Here is a 15060-nt window from a genome sequence, read left to right on the forward strand (position 1 = left end):
ATGGTTTTAGCATATAATCAGCAATCATACTCTTATGTATTTGCCAAGTGAGTTGAACTCTTGCAACCGTACAAAACCCGCACACAATTTTTAATGTGAGTTTTATTCACAATTGCCAAAATTTGCATGCAACCAGGATGTCCTTCAGTAGGTAAGTGAATAAATTACAGTAAATAGAATCTTATTTTGTAATAAATGTAAATGAGCTATCAAGCCATGAAAATACATGGATGAACCTTAAATACATATTTCTCAGTAAGAGAAATCAGTATGAAAAGACTACATACAATACAATTCTAGCTATATGACATATCGCAAAAGACAAAACTACACAGACAGTAAAAACATGAGTAGTTGCCAGGGGTTAGGAAAGGAAGAAAGGAAGGGATGAATATGCAGAGCACAGGACACTTTTTATAGCAGTGGAACCATTCTCTGCTATGCTTTAATAATGGATGCATGACATTAAGCATTTGTCAAAAGCTATTGAACTGTAAAACACAAAAGTGAGTCCTAATATAAACTACTGACTTTAGTTAATTATAATATGTCAATATTAGTTCATCAATTGTAACAAATGTTTCACATCAATGCAAGATATTAATAATAAAAACTGTTTAGGACAGAGGGAATGGGGTCTGGGGCAGAGTAAATGTGACCTTTCTGGACTTGCTTTAACTTATCTGTAACCCCAAAAAAGCTCTGAGAAAGAAACTTTATAAATTTTGAAAAAAAGCATTTGACTAAAGATTGCTTAAAAGAAACAAATTTGCTGCCTAATGTATTGTTGTCCCTAGGCAAAAAATAGACTTTAAAAAAATGACTCATTTTCTACTTTTTATTTTATTTATGTTTCTATTCTAGTCTATTTCTCCAACTCAAAAATGTTCTCCAAAAGTATTTTGGAACAGTTGTCAACTTATTAATAGAGGTAGCATTTCTGACATCAAGTGAGAATCAGTTATATATTTCAAAGTAGAGCACAAAAAGGCTTGAATTTCTTAAGGATTCCACAAATGGCTTTGATATGGTTTGGCTGTGTCCACACCCAAATCTCAACTTCAGCTGTATCTCCCAGAATTCCCACATGTTGTGGGAGGGAATCAGGGGGAGGTAATTGAATCATGGGGGCTGCTCTTTTCTGTGCTATTCTCATGATAGTGAATAAGTCTCACAAGATCTGATGGGTTTATCAGGCGTTTCTGCTTTTGCTTCTTCCTCATTTTTCTCATGCCACCACCATGTAAGAAGTGCCTTTCACCTACCGCCATGATTCTGAGGTCTCTCCAGCCATGTGGAACTATAAGTCCAATTAAACCTTTTTTTGTTCCCAGTTTTGAGTATGTCTTTATCAAAAGCATGAAAAAGAACCAATACAGTAAATTGGTACCAGTAGAGTGGGGCATTGCTGAAAAGATACCTGAAAATGTGGAAGCAACTTTGGAACTGGGTAACAGGCAGAGGTTGGAACAGTTTGGAGGGCTCAGAAGAAGACAGGAAAATGTGGGAAAGTTTGGAACCTCCTAGAGACTTGTCGAATGGCTTTGACAAAAATGCTGATAGTGATATGAACAATAAGGCGCAGGCTGAGGTAGTCTCAGATGGAGATGAGGAACTTGTTGGGAACTAGAACAAAGGTGACTCTTGTTATGTTTTAGCAAAGAAACTAGAAATATTTTGCCCCTGCCCTAGAGATTTGTAGAACTTTGAACTTGAGAGAGATGATTTAGAGTATCTGGCAGAGGAAATTTCTAAGCAGCAAAGCATTCAAAAGGTGACTTGGGTGCTCTTAAAAGCATTTAGTTTTAAAATGGAAACAGAGCATAAAAGTTCAGAAAGTGTGCATCCTGACAATGCAATAGAAAAGAAAAATCTATTTTTAAGGGGAAATTCAAGCTGGCTGCAAAAATTTGCATAAGTAGCAAGGAGTCTAATTTTTTTTTCCTCTTTTGGAGATGGAGTCTCACTCTGTTGCCCAGGCTAGAGCTCAGTGGCATAATCTCCACTTACCGCATTCTCCCGGGGATTCAAGCAATTCCCCTGCCTCAGCCTCCTGAGAAGTTGCAGACACTCAATGCCAGACTGTGAAATCAGCCAGGAGGGAGACTGTCCCTGCAAAGCCCAGGGGCAGAGCTGCCCAAGACCATGGGAACCCACCATTTGCATCAGTGTTACCTGAATGTGAGACCTAGAGTCAAAGGAGATCATTTTGGAGCTTTAAAATTTGACTGCCCTGCTGGATTTTGGGCTTGCATGGACCCTATAACCCATTTGTTTTGGCCAATTTCTCCCATTTGGAATAGCTGTATTTACCCAATACCTGTACACCCATTGCATCTAGGAAGTAACTAGCTTGCTTTTGATTTTACAGGCTTGTATGTGGAAGAGACTTGCCTTTTCTCAGATGAGACTTTGGACTGTAGATGTTTGGGTTAATGCTGAAATGAGTTAAGACTTTGTGGGACTGTTGGAAAGGCATGATTGGTTTTGAAATGTGAGGACATGAGATTTGGGGGGGCGGGCAGGGGCAGAATGATATGGTTTGGCTGTGTCACCACCCAAATGTCATCTTGAATTGTATCTCCCAGAATTTGCACATGTCGTGAGAAGGTCTCTGAGGGAGGTTGTTGAATCATGAGGGCCAGTCTTTCTCATGCTATACTCATGTTAGTGAATAAGTCTCACAAGATCTGATGGATTTATTAGGAGTTTCCACTTGTGCTTCTTCATTCCTTCTTGCTATGTGGCAAGAAATGCAGTTTTCACATCCTAATGATTTCATCTCCTTTGTCCCAACCAATCAATGACCCCAATTTTCCAGACCCTCACCCTCCATAATCCCCTTAAAAACCCTAGGGCTTGAGGATTCTGTTCACTCAGTTGTCTGGCTATTATTAAACTCTTTCTATTCTGAAAACTCTGTTTTCTCAGTGTATTGGTCTATTGTTGTGCAGCAGGTGCAGGAACCTGGCAATTGTATTGCAACATTATGAGAAAGATGTCTGTAGGATAGGAATCCACTAAAGATCTATCCCGTGAGTTTCTGGATCCTTATGCCTTATCTTAATTTCCTAAACTATAGTTTATAATGCAATAGTATATCATGAAATTATTTTAGTGAGCCTAGTTTTATGTTACCTTTGCTGGAAAAAGAATATAATGCAATGGCATGAAATGAAATAGAATAGATCAGAATTTGACACACATGCATGCGCATATATCTGCGTGTATGTAAGTTAAATACTAGGTCATGCTGCAAAAGGCATTACTATTTTGGGTCTAACAAAACATTTTGAAAGCCAGCTAACATACATATTACATATTTTTAAGTTTTTGCAGCTTATTTCTTTCTTTATTCAGAATCCAGAAATAAGATTGAGAAAAAGAGGTAGGCAGAGACACCAATGCATGTGACAGTGCCAATAAAATAAGCAATTTTCTTAAAACAAATACATTAGTTAATATGTGTTGCATTTCTAGATATTTAGTTGTTCATAGATATAAAGTGATTCTACTGATATGTTGAATAACAGCAGATAATCAATGACCACTTATCAATAATTTATTCAGGAATGAAGCAGCTGTGACTCACAGGCCAAATTCACTTACAATCTGTTTTTGAAAATAAAGTAGAATGCCCTTTCTCACCACTTCTATTCAACGTAGTATTGGAAGTCCTAGACACAGCAATCAGGCAAGAGAAAAAAGAAAGTGCATCCAAATAGGAAGAGAGAAAGTCAAACTATCTATCTTTGTTGCAAATGACATAATTTTATATCTAGAACACCCCATAGTCTCAGCCCAAAAGCTCCTCCAGCTGATAAACAACTTCAGCAAAGTGGCAGGATACAAAATCAATGCACAAAAATCACTGCCATTCTTATACACCAACAACAGCCAAACTGAGAGCCCAATCAGAAAGGCAATCTCATCACAATTTCCCAAAAAGAATAAAATTTTGAGGAATACAGCTAGCCAGGGAGGTAAAAGATCTCTACAAAAGATCTCTACAAAGATAATTACAAAACACTGCTCCAATCAGAGAAGACACAAACAAATGGGAAATACATCCCCTGCTCATAAATAGGAAGGATCAATATCATTAAAATGGCTACACTGCCCAAAGAAATGTACAGACTTAATGCTATTCCTATGAAACTACTAATTACATTCTTCACTGAACTAGAAAAAACTATCTAAAATTTGTATAGAACCAAAAAGATACAGAATGGCCACGGCAATCATAAACAAACAGAACAAAGCTGGAGGCATCACATTACCTGATTTCAAACTATGCTACAAGGCTACAGAAACCAAAACAGCATGGTACTGGTACAAAAATAGGTGCGTAGACAAATGGAACAGAACACAGAACCCAGAAATAAGGCCAAACATCTATGACCATCTGATCTTGAACAATGCTGACAAAAACAAACAGCAGGGAAAAGACTCCCTGTTCGATAAATGGTGCTGGGATAACTCACTAGCCATATACAGAAGATTGAAGTTAGACCCCTTCCTTACAATATACACAAAAATCAACTGAAGATGGATTAAAGACTTAAATGCAAAACCCAAAACTATAAAATCCCTGGAAGATAACCTAGGAAATACCATCCTGGACATAAGACTGGGCAAAGATTTCATGACAAAAACTTGAAAAACAATTGCAACAAAAGCAAAAATTGACAAATGGGATATAATTAAACTTAAGAGCTTCTGTGCTGCAAAAGAAAGTATCAACAGAGTAAACAGGCATCCTCTAGAATGAGAGAAAATATTTGCAAACTATGCGTTCAACAAAGATCTAATATCCAGCATCTATAAGGAACTTAATTTTACAAGAGAAAAATAACTACATTAAAAAGTGGGCAAATGACATGAACAGACACTTCTCATAAAAAGAGATACTTTCAGCCAACAAGCATATAAAAAAACTCAATATCAGTGATCTTTAGAGAATTGTAAATCAAAACCATTATGAGGTACAATCTCACATCAGCCACAATGGCTATTACTAAAAAGTCAAAAAATAAGAGATGCTGGTGAGGTTGTGGAGAAAAAGAAACACTTATATACTGTTGGTGGGAGTGTAAATTAGTTCAACTATTGTGGAAAGCAGTATGGCAATTCCTCAAAGAGCTAAAAGCAGAACTACCAATCAACTCAACCATCCCATTACTGGGTATATATCCAGAAGAAGATGAATCATTCTGCCAAAAGACACATGCATACAAATGTTCATTGCAGCACTATTCACAATAGCCAAGCTATGGAATCAACATAAATGCCCATCTATGACACATTGGATAAATAAAACATGGTACATATATACCATAGAATACTATGCAGCCATGAAAAATAATAAGATCATGTCTTTAGTGGGGGAACATAAGTGGAGCTGGAGGCTATTATCCTTAGCAAACTAATGCAAGAACAGAAAATCAAATACAGCATGTTCTCACTTATAAGTGGGAACTAAATCATAAGAATTTATGAACACAAAGAAGGAAACAGACACTAGGATCTACTTGAAGGGGGAGTGCAGGAGAAGGGAGAAGAGCAGAGAAGATAAATATTGGATACTGGACTTAATACTTGGGTGATGAAATATCATGTACCATGAACCCCCACGGCACGTGTTTACCTATGTAACAAACCTGCACATGAACCTCCAAACCTAAAATGTTAAAAAAAAAGAAAGAAAATAAAGTTTTCTTCTAAAACAGCAACACCTTTTATTTACATATTATCTTTGGCTACTTATAGGCCATAAAGGCAGTGATAAGTAGTTGCATATGACTGCTTGGCCAACCAAACCTAAAATATTTCCTTACATGAACCTTACAGAAAAAAAATGGTCAATGCCTGGTTAAAACAAATACTATAATTCACTGGCTATTAGATTGCGGCACTTGGACAAGTTTGGAAAAATGGAACATATTTTATTTTAAGAAAATGGGATATATTAATATAAGAGAAAAAACAGATATAACTTGGCCTTTAAGCAAATTGACAACACTTTCAAACAATTTGTTAAAAATAAAAGGTATGGTATCATTTGTTAAATGCTTACCTTTTGCTTCACTAACGTTTCCTCTAGCAAAACTTTTTTTTTCCTTCTTTTTTTTTTTTTTGAGACGGAGTTTCACTCTTGTTGCTCAGGCTGGAGTGCAATGGTGCAATCTCCGCTCACTGCAACCTCAGCCTGCCGGGTTCAAATGATTCTTCCGCCTCAGCCTCCTGAGTAGCTGGATTACATGTGCTTGCCACCACGCCTGGCTAATTTTTTGTATTTTTGGTAGAGACGGGGTTTCACCATGTTGGCCAGGCTGATCTTGAACTCCTGATCTCTGGTGATCTACCCCCTGGGTCTCCCAAAGTGCTGGGATTACAAGTGTATTATATTTCTCCTTTTGCGTGTGAGAAAAGTATGGTTTAGGGAGATTCAGAACTTAGCAAAATTTACTTAGTATATAATTTACCTAGAAAGCAATGCAGGTGATACAAGATTTCAAGCCTGCTGAATTCCAAAGCTATATTCTTAACAACTATAATGAGTTGTTACACTTTTGGTCCTGAACTATGAAGTGTCTCAATACACATAATCCCAAGTAAAAAAATAAAATTCAAATTAAATGCCCCACTGAGAATGAGTCCATTGTAACTTCCTTATTAAACAAAAAAATACACATCTATTTATTTGCATTGCAAGCATTCTCCTTGGTAGGAAAGAAAAATGACTGAGACTATAGCTCATATAAGATTAATTAAGTGGTGTTATACAATCAGTTACCTACTGTCAGGGAGAATAGAAAAAGAATATACAATCATAGTAACTCATTAAAAATTGAATTGTGCTTTGCCATCCACCAGTTGTGCAACCTTAGCCAACACTATTAAACTGTCTGAGCTTCGAAGCTTTCATCACCAAAATGAGACTAAGAAATTTGCCCTTGCAGAGATGCTGTGAGTATTTAATAAAACTGTGATACAAAACACATAGAAACTAGTAGACAATAAATAATAAATGATTATGAAACACATTGGTTATATTGAAAGTATAAATTCCTTGCAACAATATTTATTATAAATTGTACACATTCTCTAGTGGTATTGCAAAACAATAGGTTTTCACTTCTCTGAAATAATGTAGGTCTGCTTTTCCTATCCAAGCAGGTAGATTTTATGAAAGTAGGCATCAATAATTGCTTGAAGTCTCGTCACTTCCTGCATCTAAGTAGTAGTATTATCAGTTTACTGGACATAGATAAGGGCTTAGTGCTGACCTTAGACTCCATGGAGGTTATGCCTGTCTAACCTTGGCTCCCACCATTTCAGTGTGTTGGTGCAAATATTGTGTACTTAAAATTCTCAAGGGTTCTTGTCACTAACCTCATCCATTTCCAGAAGCCCACTTCTGTGAACTCTTTCCAATAATCTACCACTGTTTCTTGGAAAATAAAATAGCTTGTAGAAAATAGACTTTTAGGGTAAAACTTTACCTTTTAAAATCTTTACCTTTTAAGGTAAAGATAATGTCTTAGTTAAAACACAGTCTCAAATCTAGTAGAAATAGCATTTTCTGCTAATAAATCTGTGCCACATACAAAACATACATATTCTGCACATACACTGTAAAAAAAAATTCTGTCTCTGTAGTTATTCTTTCAAACTTATTTTAAGTCCAAGAAAACTGTCATTTTCCAAATGACTCTAACAAGGAATGAAGCCGCAGACCCCTGTGGTGAGTGTTACAGCTCATAAAGATAGTGCAGACCTAAAAAGTGAGCAGCAGCAAGATTTATTGTGAAGAGCAAAAGAACAAAGCTATCACAGAATGGAAACGGACCCAAGTGGGTTGCCGCTGCTGGCTCCGGTGGCCAGCTTTTATTTGCTTGTTTGGCCCCGCCCACATCCTGCTGATTGGTCCATTTTTACAGAGTGCTGATTGGTGCGTTTTCAAATCTTTAGCTAGACACAGAGTTCTGATTGGTGCATTTACAAACCTTTAGCTACATACATAGCGCTGATTGGTGTGTTTACAATCCTTTAGCTAGACATAAAAGTTCTCCAAGTCCCCACCCGACCCAGAAGCTCAGCCAGCTTCACCTCTCATTACAATGCATTATATTGAGACAGCCAAATGCCTAGGCAGATAAAAAGAGGTCCCCAGAGACTCCCCAGCCTGCCCTACAAGTGCTTTTGAGCAGATGAAGGAACCTGCCCAGGGCTTGTCTGGGCATGCCCACAGCCGACTGGAGCCCAACCTGTGCACTATGGGAAGTGGGTGGAACCATGGGGAATTCCTGCCTTATGCAAGGGAGGCGCCTAATCTCTTCAGCTTTTGTGGTGACCTGGGAGTCAATCTGTGAAGTAGAGGGCCTGTTAGCAGGACTCCATTTCACTTTGCTGAGTTTTATTTTCCTTTTTTTTCCCTTTTCACCCAATAAAATCCTGCTATACTCACCCTTCAATGTGTCCCCGTGCCTAAATTTTCCTGGTTGTGTGACAAGCTCCTAGTTTTAACTGAACTAAGGAGCAAAATTCTGCAACATTATTTAATATTCATTAGAATTCCATGAAGTGCTATTTAATGTATATGAAAACTAAGACTTACCATTCATAAGTTACCCCAAGTTTTACAAGTAGTAAGAAGAGTAAAAAGGATTAAGAGACAGCCTTATAGCCTTTTCTAACACTAAAGTGTCTGCTCTTATATATTAGGAAATTATATTTGCATTTCAGTTGTGGTCATTTGGGATAGTATGTTCTTCACTTGCAAATAACTATTATTAAATTCAATGTGTGAAAGATTAGCAAACTTAAAAAGGCCTATTACAATGACAGAGGGATGAAATTACCAAGGTATTTATGGCTACTTTCACTTCATCAGATACGCAAAACAAAGTATGGTTTTAGGAGGTCTTTATAACAACTTCTTTTGTACGTTGACCAATGTATGGTATATAAAGGTCTTTAATATGAAATGAGACTTGTTAACAGCAAGCAAAAAATTTTACAATCTTAAATCGAATGAAGACCTGCTTATTTTGCTTCTATAAGGCAAAATGCTTTCACATTTGGCTCTCTGTTGACCTCCTGAATTTCAGTGGGAACCCAGGTATAACTGAGTGTGAATCTTATGTGAAGCTCAACTCTGGCTTTATGTCATCATCCTTAATTTCATGAACCTAATATATGCTTGTTCCCCATTTCCATTTACCTTAAGCTTCAAAACAAAAGCAAATCTTATACTAATGGGTGTTTAAGTGCTGTCTTTCCAGGGCATATTTGCATTTTAAGCTTGGTAATTCTAAGTTACAACACAAGACTTTTAACTTCTTTTCTTCTGGTACAGGATTTTTTGACATTACAAGGTAATAGGACACGTAACTTACACAGTTAGCTGTTTCAGGAGGCTAGTGCTATGGCCATGAAAAAGCACTGGTGTTTTGCTGGGAAGTTTAAGGGAGGAATAATCCAGATAAATTGTCTGGAGTCTTAGTCTCAGGAGCTGTAAACAGTGATAGAACCCTGTCCCTCCTGGATCCAGAGTCTAAATTGCACAGCCTCGGCGTTTGTTCCTTCTTCCCTACAACCTTCCTCTCTAACTCTTTAGCTTAACACAGCCATGTATCTTTTAGTATGAAGAAGTCCAAATCTATAGATTTGTAAACCAAAAATAAAATTCAAATCCCACTCACCAGGCTATCATTTGAATGGACCTGCTCCTCTGCCAGGACACCCTAAAATTTAACCTGAAAGACTGGTTCATGCCGTGAAGTGAAGTGGGGGTTGAACATGCCTCATTTTATCCCTCCAGCATTAACATCAACACAGTCCTTAAGTCTGATAAGAAACATTTATAACCTATTATCTCTAAAGCCTGCTACTTGGAGGCTTCATCTGCATGACAACATCTAGGCCCCCACAACTCCTTATTGCAACCCAGACATTTCTTTTTATAGATAATAACTCTTTGAACCAAGTGACAATTAGAATATGTTTAAATCTACCTATGACTTGGCTGCCCCACCTCTGCACCACTGCTTCGAGTTGTTCTGCGTTTTCAGATTGAACCAATGCAAATCTTACTTTTATTGATTATTATGTCTCCCTAAATAGTGTAAAAGCAAGTCTTAGCCCTCGACCTCCTTGGGCATAGGTCGTCAGGACCTCCTGAGGCTGTGCCAATGGTGCACCCTTAACCTTGGCAAAATAAAGTTTCTAAATTGATTGTGACTTATCTCAGATACTTTTTGGTTTACAGATTACAGGTTTTCTATTCACCCAAAAGTATTTTTAAAATATTGTGACATTTTTATAATAGCTTATGGCTGATTTTTATTTTGTCTATTTACAACTGGCTATGATCATTATAGTGAGTAAATACGTGAGTATTATACCCTGTCCCTACTAATACTGCTGTTATTGCTTTCTATGCTGCTTCTGAGACTAATCATTTCAAAACTCAAGGCATAACTTATTTGCTGAGTGTATATATTAACATATGGCAAAAGTAAAATTTCTATTTTTTGGCTGAAGAGTCACTTGTTGCTTCATATTTATAGATGAATGAAAGATCAAATTATTACTTTTTGTAAATCATAACTGAAAAGTTTTCCCCTCAAAGAGATCGGTCTGACAATACATAAAATGCAGGATCATGGACTAAAAGTGAAAATTAGATTGTGCTCTATGAGGTCACAGTGTAGTTCCCCAAAGTAGTTATTTTTCAGTTTTATTCTGAGACAGTATAATTGATTTAATAAATTTGATCAATACTTGTTTGTTTCTGATACTTCTGATTTTGAATTTTTTCAGATAATTTAGATTACTGTTTAGTTCAACAGTGCAAATATTTTCATAAAAAATGAAAAGCAAACAAATCTAGACAAACTGAAAACTATAAAACTAACTTTACCACTGAAAGCTCAAGAATAAGCCCTAAATATATTTTCATAAATATCTCTACTTCCTGTTTAAAGATGAATAATCTTTTAGCTCTTAATTCCAATCACTCCCACATTTAATTTATGCCACGTTCTTAGGGCCTTGTCCAAACAAGCATCATTTCTCAATTCATTATCTTCCTCATCAAAACGCTGCCACCTCCCAATACTTGCCATTCAAGTCCCTTCAGACATTAATAGACAATCCTAGCGAGGCAGGAGAATAGGGCCTGGAGGCAGGGAACCTAAGGACTTCCTAGAACTAAATCAAGCTGAAACACTTCAGCTATGAAAGGAAATAGCCTCTTCATTTACGTAGAGCGTACACCGAGTAAATGACTTTGTAACTTCATTTTAGCCTCTTTATTTACATAGGGCATGCACCAAGTAACCAATGGAAACCTCTAGAGGGTATTTAAACCCCAGAAAATTCTGTAACTGGGCCCTTAGGCCACTTGCTTGGGCCTATTCCCACCCAGTGGAGTGTGCTTTCATTTTCTATAAATCTCTGCTTTTGTTGCTTCATTCTTTCCTTGCTTTGTTTGTGTGTTTTTTCCAATTCCTTGTTAAAAACTCCAAGAATCTGGACACCTTCCACTGGTAACATATTTTGGCAAGCCAACTAGGAGGTAAGCCCAAAGTTTAAGATTTATTTTTCTCCTTTTTCTTTCTGCTCCATACAAGGGAATCTCAATCTCTCTCTCTCTCTCTCTCTCTCTCTCTCTTCCTTTCCCACTCAGGACCCTCGATGGGCGTGCACCAATTTTCAAACAAGTTTCAAGTTCACATGACTTCAGTATAACTTTACTAAACAAGCTGGTTTTAAAATTATTCATAAAATAAAAATAGAAATGCCTTCAGAATTGTCAGCATACATTTTTGTCTGGATTCTATATTTGTCTCTTCTAGATATTTTCAGGTGTCGGGGTTTGGCATAGAAAGTTATAAAACTATAAACACAACCAAAACAAAATGATCTTGCTTTACATGCCTTTTTAAAAAAAAAAACAAATAAGAGTAATTCAGCATTAGCTAAATCTTCTGAGTTATTGGCAAAAATACCTATGTATTTAACTTTGAGAACCTTACTTAGGCTTGGGTGAGCACCTGATGTTCACTGGCTAGTAAAAACATGGGTTAACAAGGAAATAACTAACTTTAAATGATAGTGTCTAATATCTCAGTTTACAAAATTAGTCTGGATAAACTGTTAAAGTGAAAGAATTGAGTACAGTGAATGAGATAAATGTTTTAAGTAAACTTTTTGTGTAAATTAAAATCTTAAAATTATTTTATTAATGCTCATTGAATATGTGGGTCTTTTCCAATCAAGAAAGAGTTGTGATATGGGGAAATCTGTTCCTAAAATTGTGGCATTATTCTTATCTATAAATGCCCATATCTGATAGTTCAGGATTTCTTGCTTTTTAGGGTTTTAGTAAACCTTTAGGTTACTAAGGATAAGAATTCTAGTAAACACAAAATTCTGTATATACAATGTGCCAGAAAGGATTGTGTTATTAGTGAGAAAAAGAATAATTTTGTCTAATTCAGAAGTTATCAAACAGCTAGTTCAAATTATAGATTTGAAAAGTTTATTTGTGGAACAATGTAGTAATAAACCAGTAAGGAGGGGAGAAAGATGTGGAAAAAGTTTAGATAATAAAATATTCTTTAAAGCCTGATAGAGAATTGACTTCATTCTTTACTTGCTTTCTTTGTGCATTTTGTCCAATTCTTTGTTCAAAATGCCAAGAACCTGGACATCCACAACTGGTAACACTAGTATTACCCTGATGCACTTCCTTCTTTCACGACTATGTGTAATAAATACTAGCCTCAAGTTCAACAGTTCCACCTCTTTGCATTACACATCGATCACAACCCTCAAACATTTATTTAAATACGTTATCCTAGAATTGTTCCCCCATAATTTATATCACAGTGGCCAAGTTCACTAGACCTTTTTCTTGGTTGGCTTCTCTTAGACTTCAATACCATTCTTACTCCATTAATAATGCTTCCTCCCTCAACTTTCCTTAAAATACTTTTCTTTCTTCTCCTATCTGTCTACCATTTTCTGCATGTCTAACAGTTTGTTTTCCTTTATCTAGGCCCTGAACTCAGATGGTAGATAGGTAGATTAGATAGATAGATAGATAGATAGATAGATAGATAGACAGATAGATAGATATACATAGATATATATAGCGATATATATACAGGTGATTGCTTTTTCTTTAGAGCTGTGGACATACATGTCCAAGTTGATAACTTAATGGTCATTTGAATAAACCTTAGACCATTCAATCTCAATATAGATAGTCTCACTACATATACAAAATCTGTTCTTTTTGGATATTCTTGTGCAATAAGAGAGTTGAGAATTTTCCTCCAGTCATCCTTTCCCTCATTCTCACTTCATCAAGTTCTCTCAAGTCTAGATTCTCGTTCTCTCTATACTGCTGTACTTTCACTCTCCCACAGTCATGGCCTAAGTTCAGTTCCATTAAAGTTTTTGGCTTTCTACCTTTTCCTTCAGCCTAAAATATTGCTACTTTCTTCCTGGTTTCAATACCTGCCAACCTTTTATTCATGCCTGAATTTGATCTTGATTTTTGACCCATCATTGGCTCTCCTATTCCTTCAATATAAAATCCAAATTAATTAACATACCCATGCCAACTAAACTCACCTCATACTTCCTGTGATGGTTAATGTTGAGTGTCAACTTGATCGGATTGAAGAATGCAAAGTATTGCTTCTGGATATGCCTGTGAGGGTGTTGACAATGGAGATTAACATTTGAGTTAACGGATGGAGAGAGGCAGACCCACCCTCAATCTGGGTGGGCACCATCTAATCAGTTGCCAGCATAGCTAGAATAAAGCAGGCAGAAGATGTTGGAAAGAGCAGACTTGCTGAGTGTTCCAGCCTTCATCTTCCTCCCCTACTGGATGCTTCCTGCCCTCTAACATCAGACTCCAAGTTGTTCAGCCTTGAGAATCTTGGCTTAAACCAGTGATTTGCCAGGAACTCTGAGGCCTTCAGCAGCAGACTAAAGACTGCACTGTCAGCTTCCCTGCTTTTGAGGTTTGGAGACTCCAACTAGCTTCCTTGTGCCTCAGTTTGCAGATGGCTTATTCTGAGACTTCACCTTGTGATTGTGAGTCAGTACTCCTTAATAAATTCCCCTTTATATATACATCTATCCTGTTAGTGCTGTCCCTCAGAGAACCCTGACTAATACAGATTTTGGTCCCAGGATTGGTTTTAGAGGAACAGAATTTTAAGGTTGGATTTCTTTAGTTGGTTTTGGGGTTTCTGGAGTTGGCTGCTTAATATGATTAGACCCAAAAATGCTAAGGACTCTACTTCTAATAGTATGGAGAACACTCATAGTCCTTGGCATAAACTGTTTAGAGATTTAGGCAAAATAAATGCATTTGATATTCCTGATTCACTACTCATGAGAGGCAAGGAGTTTAGTGACTCTGTACCTAATACTTTTGACCATATTGGAGAATCAAGAAATGTAATGAAGTGGTTGGTTGTTCCTAAGTTCACTGGACAAAGTGATGAAAGAAAAGGATGAGCTAAGAGCATCTAATTCCCAGCTCCTGAAGCACATACTTGAGCCTCAATCTTCTAAGATTGCCCTGAGTGAGAGTCTTATCTCCTGTAGACAAAGGGCTGAAATAGTGAAAAATAGGACACAAACTCTTATCATGAGAGTGGCTGACTTGCTATGAAAGGTGCACATTCAGTCTTGCCAAGTGTCTACTGTTAAATCAAGGGCCTTGATTGAAAATAATGGCACCCTGCAACTTGGAATGGGGACTTGAGGGAGGACACTAATGAAGCTGGTGACACTGAGCTTGTAAGCTCTGATGAACCCTTTTTGTCAGAGAAAACAGCCTCCCCAACCCCAGTGGTGGTAACATCCTCTCTCCCACCCATGCTGTCATCAGCCTTTCCACCTTTGTCTGAGGAAATTAACCATGCACTGCCTGAGGCAACAGTGATGTCCTGCCCTGAGGCAGTTACCAGGAAAGACAATGCTGATTCTCCTCAGAAATCCCCCAACACCCCAACTCTCCTGTTT

At 37.1% G+C, this 15060-nt stretch overlaps 1 long non-coding RNA gene across 3 annotated transcripts in view; it reads left to right on the forward strand.

The window, feature by feature from the left end:
• LOC129035598 (uncharacterized) overlaps nt 1-15060 on the forward strand; it is a 163814-nt gene that overhangs the window by 20597 nt on the left and 128157 nt on the right. The window contains exons 4-5 of one of the 3 annotated variants that reach the window (XR_008502242.1): nt 6877-6969; nt 11696-11828. The exons of 1 other annotated variant lie outside the window; for it this stretch is intronic. This is a non-coding gene — a long non-coding RNA (uncharacterized LOC129035598). Of the gene's footprint in view, nt 1-6876; nt 6970-11695; nt 11829-15060 lie in introns of those variants that run through there. One more of the 3 variants, XR_008502244.1, reaches the window with a different exon arrangement.

This window comes from Pongo pygmaeus, chromosome 3, assembly GCF_028885625.2.
Source record: "Pongo pygmaeus isolate AG05252 chromosome 3, NHGRI_mPonPyg2-v2.0_pri, whole genome shotgun sequence".
NCBI lineage: Eukaryota > Metazoa > Chordata > Mammalia > Primates > Hominidae > Pongo > Pongo pygmaeus.